We start from the raw sequence: 7,842 nt of genomic DNA, 5'->3' as shown, positions 1-7,842 counted from the left end.
ATGACGTTTTTCTGGCGTTTAACTCCAGACAGCAGCATGAACTTGGCGTTTAACGCCAAGTTACGTCGTCATTCTTCGAATAAAGTATGGACTATTATATATTGCTGGAAAGCCCTGGATGTCTACTTTCCAACGCCGTTGAGAGCGCGCCAATTGGAGTTCTGTAGCTCCAGAAAATCCATTTCGAGTGCAGGGAGGTCTGATTCCAACAGCATCAGCAGTCCTTTTGTCAGCCTTCTTCAGAGTTTTGCTCAAATCCCTCAATTTCAGTCAGAATTTACCTGAAATCACAGAAAAACACACAAACTCATAGTAAAGTCCAGAAATGTGAATTTAACATAAAAACTAATGAAAACATCCCTAAAAGTAGCTTAAACTTACTAAAAACTATATGAAAACAGTGCCAAAAAGCGTATAAATTATCCGCTCATCAGCCATCTTAATGCTGCTCCGAGTAATGAAGTCCAAATGGCAAAGGAGAGAGACATCGTCAGTGGGGATGGTACCATAAGGACCAATCTGCTGATCAATAAACTCAACCGCGTCAAAGTCAGGGGCGTCAAGGTTAAAAGGCTCAGTTGTCTTTTGTTTTTTGTTTGGAGGAGCGCCACAAGTAGCAACAGAAGCTGGCAGAGGATTAACCAAATGAACCCGGGGAGTAGGGATTACCCTCCTCGCCCCCGGTGAGCTTGGTACGGCCGGCTTCGACTGAACCTGGGACGACGCCTCCCCGGCCGCCTTGGCCGAGATATTTTCAGCTATAGTAGCCTTCCTTGCCCTTTTAAAGGCCTTCATAGATTCGTTATTTTTAATCATCTCTACAAACAAACATCACAGCGGGAAACCAAGTTACGAATCAGAAAAGATCTTATAAGAGATAAACTCAACAAAATAAGCAAAACCAAAAGAAGAATTGACCACTACCCAACTCAGCTCAGAGGAGAGAGGGGTTTGCTAAGAATTTCTTTGTGTCAAGATGGGGAGGTTGCCTCCAGTTTTCTTTTAGCACAGTCACAAAAGCTTGCTCCGCCTCATCTAACATTTCCCACATATATTTAGATACCATTACAATTTTTTGCCATTCCAAGGGAAAGTGCGCTCATCATTTTCATCCAGAAAAAAGAGCCAAGCCCCTTCAACAGCTCGGACCCTAAAAAAGTAATTTTTGAAGTCGCAGAAAGATTCATCAAACATGGAGAAAACTTTTTCCCTTGGAAAGCTCAGAAAGAAACCCAAGCGGCTTTCTTCTTAACCACCCCAGGCTTTGTCAAAACAAAGAGATAAAAGAAGAGGGATTGTGAAGCAGGGATACCGAGCACATGACACAGCAATTGAAAGATTTTTATAAAACCCCAGGAATTGGGGTGAAGTTGGGATGGAGCTACATTACAGGACCATAATAGGTTGGTCTCAAAAGAGGTAAAAGGAAGAGTAATATTCATTTGACTAAAAAAGAAGTCGTATGCATAGAAAAAGGGGCGCTCTCCAGCAATTCGGGTAGAAAAATATACCCTTTCCTCAGAATTTGGAGATACGAGCTCATAGTTCTTCTCATCACTACCATTACCACAAATCCTATGAAATTGCCTAAGTTGCTGACAAAACTCAGAGTCAACCAACGAAACACACAGAAGAACCATAGAATCCACCCAATCAGCTATGTCCTCAGGGACTTGGGAAGATGTCTCAACAATTTTTTTTGCGAGAAGACATGAGGTCAACTAGTCCTACAACAAGAAAAGAAGATTGGATTACTAAAAAACATCTCGGATAAAAGCAAAACAACTTGGCTAACACAATCCAGCGCAGTACAAGCAACAAAAGGAAACCGCAGGACCCACACCAAAGATCCAGGGGCATCCTTTGGAGGCAGTCACAGAACAAGAACTCAGGAAAACCTACAAGCTCACACATTGATAACGACCCCTTTCAACTAAAACAACACTCTGAATAGAAGGCCACGAGCCACAGGTAAAATCATTAAAATAACTACCCTTCAGACCCACAGTCCCAGTTTAGGCAACAAACGAAGCAACCAAATAACAAAACAGCTCAAGAAGAAGTTATCAAAGACACAACCTTTTCAGAAAAATAAAAAGTTATCTTTTGCAAAATTTATCAACAAAGAAAACTATCAACATGGTGAAAGACATCAAAGGAACAACCTTTTGAGAAAGCAAGTGGGTTCATACAGATCGCAAAAGAAGAAAAATAAACGGCACAAACCCTAAGATACAGAAGGTTCATTTCAAAAGCAAAAAACACCCCCACAACAATAAACAAGCAGATGCACGGCAATACAAAAAGGTTCAAACTTTCTAAAGTCAAAAAAGGAGCAATGCAAGCGACGAAGAAAGCAAGAAAGAACCAACCTGGAAAAAGGGAGAAAACTCTGGAGAAAGCTAAAAGCAAAAGCGGCAGGGATTAGAGTCACCTCTCAAATAGAAAGCCTCACAGAAGTTGAAAATGGAAGATGGAATCCAGAGTCGCCCTTTCACAGTAAGGAAAGCACTAATGATCGCCAAGAATACGGGACAGAAAAGAAATACAAAAACTGCAAACTTCAAAAAACAAAAAGAGAGAAATAAAAGAAGTTACGGAGAAGAGAAACCATTTTTTAAGTGTGAAATTCAAAATAGAGAGGCTAAGAGAAACGAGGCAATTAAAAACCAATTAATGAGGGTACTAAAACCTTGCATATTCCCAAGGCTAAGAGCGCTAATGCAAAAGCGCGCGCATTTAAGAAGAAGCAAAAGAAAACGTTCCATATTCAAAAAGGAGAATGCTACAAAGATAAAGTCGACAAGATGCTCGAGTTCGGTTTCACCAGAGAAGGATCAAAGTCCTAAAACTAATACTCGGCCTCAAAAAGAAAGACCGAGCTCGAGTAGGGGCACTGTTCATACCCTGGGTTGAGCTATCCGACTCGGGATGTTTAGCGACAAGGTGACCGACCTCTTCAGGTCAGACTATCCGACCTCTTCTCAAAGAGCTCGGCCAAATTACCAAGAAAGCCCAAATAAAGGGCCCAAATAGAGGAACACGACCCAAATCCAAAGGCAGCCCAAGCCTATAGAGATAAGGGCGGTTCCCTTGAAGATAAGCTGACCTCACCCAAAGATAAGATAATATAAGATAAGATAAGATAACTAATTTATCTTACCTAAAAAGGAAGATAAGCTGACCTCTATAAATACACTGGAGCACCCAGGTATAACTCATACTCTGATTCTACTAAAACCTGCTTAATACCCTTGCTAACTTAAGCATCAGAGTCCCTTGCAGGTACCACCACCCTCCGGTGACGAAGGATCAGCAGCATTACCAGTCCAACAAGTCGGACGCGACAGCTTTGGCCGCCACGCACAAGCCGGACACGTCACCTCTGATCAGTACAAAAGATCTCGTCCGAGATCGACCTACAGTTTCAGGTAACCCTCGGAACAGGGCTTATATAGGAGTGGAGTGGAGAGGGAATTTTTGTAATAGGGGTTGGATTTGGGAGGGAGATTGTTTGAATTTGAATGGGTGGGGGTAGGTGGGTTGTCTGATGGGTTTGGAGGAGAAATTGAGGTGATTGGTGGAGGTTATTTTAGGGAAGAGTGATATGGAAAGTTGTGAAAAGGAGAGAAAAAGAGTTGGGGTAGGTGGGGATCCTGTGGGATTCACAGATCCTGAGGTGTCAAGGAATTCTGGTCCCTGCACCTTTCTGGCATTTAAACGCCCTCTGTGTGCCAATTCTGGCATTTAACACCAGCTCTGCTGCCCATTATGGCGTTAAACGCCAGGCTGATGTCCCTTTCTGGCGTTTAACGCCAGCCAGACACCAGACACCCTTTTCTGGCGTTAAACGCTAGTCTGTCTGCCAATTCTAGTGTTTAACGCCTAGAATGCTGCCAGACTGGGCATTAAACGCCCATTCTGCTATCCTTATTGGCGTTAAAATGCCAGTAAGCCTATCCTCCAGGGCGTGCTGTTTTTGATGCTCTTTTTTTATTCCGCTTTAATTCTGCAGCTGTTTTTGTGACTCCACATGATCATCAACCTAAAGAAAACACAAAATAACAATGGAAAATGAAATGAAAAAGATTAACATAGATAAATAAGATTGGGTTGCCTCTCAATAAGCATTTCTTTAATGTCAATAGCTTGACAGTGAGCTCTTATAGAGCTTCACAGATACTTAGAGCATGATTGTGGCCTCACAATACCAAACTTAGAGTTTGAATGTAGCTCTGCTTGACCCTGTATGGAGAGAATTAGATGAAACTTTTCATGCTTCTTCTCCATGTTTACAGAAGAAGATCGTTGAGCCTTAAACACAAGGTAGTCCTCATTCAATTGAAGGACTAACTCTCCTCTGTCCACATCAATCATAGCCCTTGCTGTGGCTAGGAAGGGTCTTCCAAGGATGATGGATTCATCCTCATCCTTCCCAGTGTCTAGGATTATGAAGTCAGCAGGAAGGTAAAAGCCTTCAACCTTTACCAAGATGTCCTCTACAAGTCCATAAGCGTGTTTTTTTGATTTGTCTGCCATCTCTAGTGAGATTCTTACAGCTTGTACCTCAAAGATTCCTAGTCTCTCTATTACAGAGAGTGGCATGAGGTTTACACTTGACCCAAGTCCATAAGCCTGTTTCATTGATTTGTTTGCCATCTCTAGTGAGATTCTTGCAGCTTGTACCTCAAAGATCCCTAGTTTCTCCATTACAGAGAGTGGCATGAGGTTTATACCTGACCCTAGGTCACACAAAGCCTTCTCAAAGGTCATGGTGCCTATGGTACAAGGTATTAAGAACCTTCAGGGATCCGGTTTCTTTTGAGGTAATGTTTGCTGAACCCAGGTATTCAGTTCATTGAAGAGCAATGAAGGTTCATCCTCCCAAGTCTTATTACCAAATAACTTGGCATTCAGCTTCATGATTGCTCCTAGATACCGAGCAACTTGCTCTTCAACAATATCTTCATTTTCTTCAGAGGAAGAATACTCATCAGAGCTCATGAATGGTAATAGGAAGTTCAGTAGAATCTCTATGGTCTCTATATGAGCCTCAGATTCTTTTGGTTCCTCATTAGGGACTTCCTTATTGGCTAGTGGGCGTCCATTGAGGTCTTCCTCACTGGAAATCACTGCCTCTTCCTCCTCTATAGGTTCGGCCATTTTGGTTATATTGATGGCCTTGCACTCTCTCTTTGGATTCTCTTCTGTATTGCTTAGGAGAGTACTAGGAGGGGTTTCAGTAACTCTTTTACTCATCTGACCCACTTGTACCTCCAAATTTCTGATGGAGGACCTTGTTTCAGTCATAAAACTGAGAGTGGCTTTAGATAGATCAGAGACTATGTTTGCTAAGCCAGAGGAGCTCTAAGAATTCTCTGTCTGTTGCTGAGAAGATGATGGAAAAGGCTTGCTATTGCCAAACCTATTTCTCCCACCATTATTATTATTTTTGAAGCCTTGTTGAGGCTTCTGTTGATCCTTCCATGAGAAATTTGGATGATATCTCCATGAATAATTATAGGTGTTTCTATAGGATTCTCCCATGTAGTTCACCTCTTCCATTGCAAGATTCTCAGGGTCATAAGCTTCTCCTTCAGAGGTTGCTTCTTTAGTACTGTGGTGGACGAAATTGTGATCTACGTTCTTTGGATTTTGAATGAAAGCTTTATTATGGCACTGGTTGAATTCACAATTCCGTTCAACTAACCAGCAAGTGTACTGGGTCGTCCAAGTAATAAACCTTACGTGAGTAAGGGTCGATCCCACAGAGATTGTTGGTATGAAGCAAGCTATGGTCACCTTGTAACTCTCAGTTAGGGAGATTAAAGGGTAATTGTGATTATTGGAATAAATAATAAATAAAAAGGAATAATAAAAGGGATAGAAGACTTATGCAGATTCATTGGTGAGAATTTCAGATAAGCGGATGGAGGTGCTGTATGGCTCAAGGACGCCTGCACTCCTACTGCTTCTACTCAATCCTTCTTACTCCTTTCCATGGCAAGCTTTGTATAGGGGTTCACCATCAACTGTGGCTACTTTCATCCTCTCGGGAAAATGATCCTATGCGGTTGTCAGTCGCACGGCTAATCGTCTGGAGGCATCACCCATGGCTGATGGCTACATCCCATCCTCGCAGTGAAAACTAATGCTCACGCACTCTGTCACAGTACGGCTAATCACCGGTTGGTTCCCTCCCCTACTGGAATAGAATCCCTCTTTTGCGTCTGTCACTAACGCCCAGCAGGTTACAAGTTTGAAGCACGTCACAGTCATTCATTACCGGAATCCTACTCGGAATACCACAGACAAGGTGAAACTTTCCGGATCCTCATAAATGCCGAATGGCCAGCCCTCTCCATGATCAAGTGACCGAATGATAAAAGGCTTAAAGTGGTCAAAAGATGTCTAATACAATAGATAAATGTCCTATATATACCAGACTAGCTACTAGGGTTTACATGAGTAAGTAATTGATGCATAAATCCAATCTATGGTGTGCAGAAACTCCACCGTTGAAAATACATAAGCAAAGGGTTCAGGCATGGCCGAATGGCCAGCCCCCAAAACGTGATCACAGGATTCAAAATACAATCCAGGATGTCTAATACAATAGATAAATATCCTATATATACTAGACTAGCTACTCGGGTTTACATGAGTAAGTAATTGATGCATAAATCCACTTCCGGGGCCCACTTGGTGTATGCTTGGGCTGAGCTTGATCATTCCACGAGCTAAGGCATTTCTTGGCGTCAAACTTCAGGTTATGACGTGTTTTGGGCGTTCAACTCCAGATAATGACGTTTTTCTGGCGTTTAACTCCAAACAGCAGCATAAACTTGGCGTTTAACGCCAAGTTACGTCGTCATTCTTCGAATAAAGTATGGACTATTATATATTGCTGGAAAGCCCTGGATGTCTACTTTCCAACGCCGTTGAGAGCGCGCCAATTGGAGTTTTGTAGCTCCAGAAAATCCATTTCGAGTGCTGGGAGGTCAGATTCCAACAGCATCAGCAGTCCTTTTGTCAGCCTTTTTCAGAGTTTTGCTCAAATCCCTCAATTTCAGTCAGAATTTACCTGAAATCACAGAAAAACACACAAACTCATAGTAAAGTCCAGAAATGTGAATTTAGCATAAAAACTAATGAAAACATCCCTAAAAGTAGCTTAAACTTACTAAAAACTATATGAAAACAATGCCAAAAAGCGTATAAATTGTCCGCTCATCACAACACCAAACTTAAATTGTTTCTTGTCCCCAAGCAACTGAAAATCAAATAGGATAAAAAGAAGAGAATATACTATAAAGTCCAAAATATCAATGAATATTAATTTAATTACATGAGCGGGACTTGTAGCTTTTTGTTTTTGAACAGTTTTGGCATCTCACTTTTTCCTTTGAAGTTCAGAGTGATTGGCATTTCTAGGAACTTAGAATTTCAGATAGTGTTATTGACTTTCCTAGTTAGGCATGTTGATTCTTGAACCCAGCTACTTATGAGTCTTGGCTGTGGCCCTAAGCACTTTGTCTTCCAGTATTACCACCGGATACACAAATGCCACAGACACATAACTGGGTGAACCTTTTCAGATTGTGACTTAGCTTTGCTAAAGTCCCCAGTTAGTGGTGTCCAGAGCTCTTAAGCACACTCTTAAGCTTTGGATCACGACTTTAACCATTCAGTCTCAAGCTTTTCACTTGGACCTTCATGACACAAGCACATGGTTAGGGACAGCTTGATTTAGCCGCTTAGGCCTGGATTTTAATTTCCTTGGGCCCTCCTATCCATTAATGCTCAAAGCCTTGGATCCTTGCTTTCTTAAAATTTTCGCCA

This window comes from Arachis duranensis, chromosome 2, assembly GCF_000817695.3.
Source record: "Arachis duranensis cultivar V14167 chromosome 2, aradu.V14167.gnm2.J7QH, whole genome shotgun sequence".
NCBI lineage: Eukaryota > Viridiplantae > Streptophyta > Magnoliopsida > Fabales > Fabaceae > Arachis > Arachis duranensis.
The sequence above is the reverse complement of the archived record's forward strand: the minus strand, read 5'-3'. Positions refer to the sequence as shown.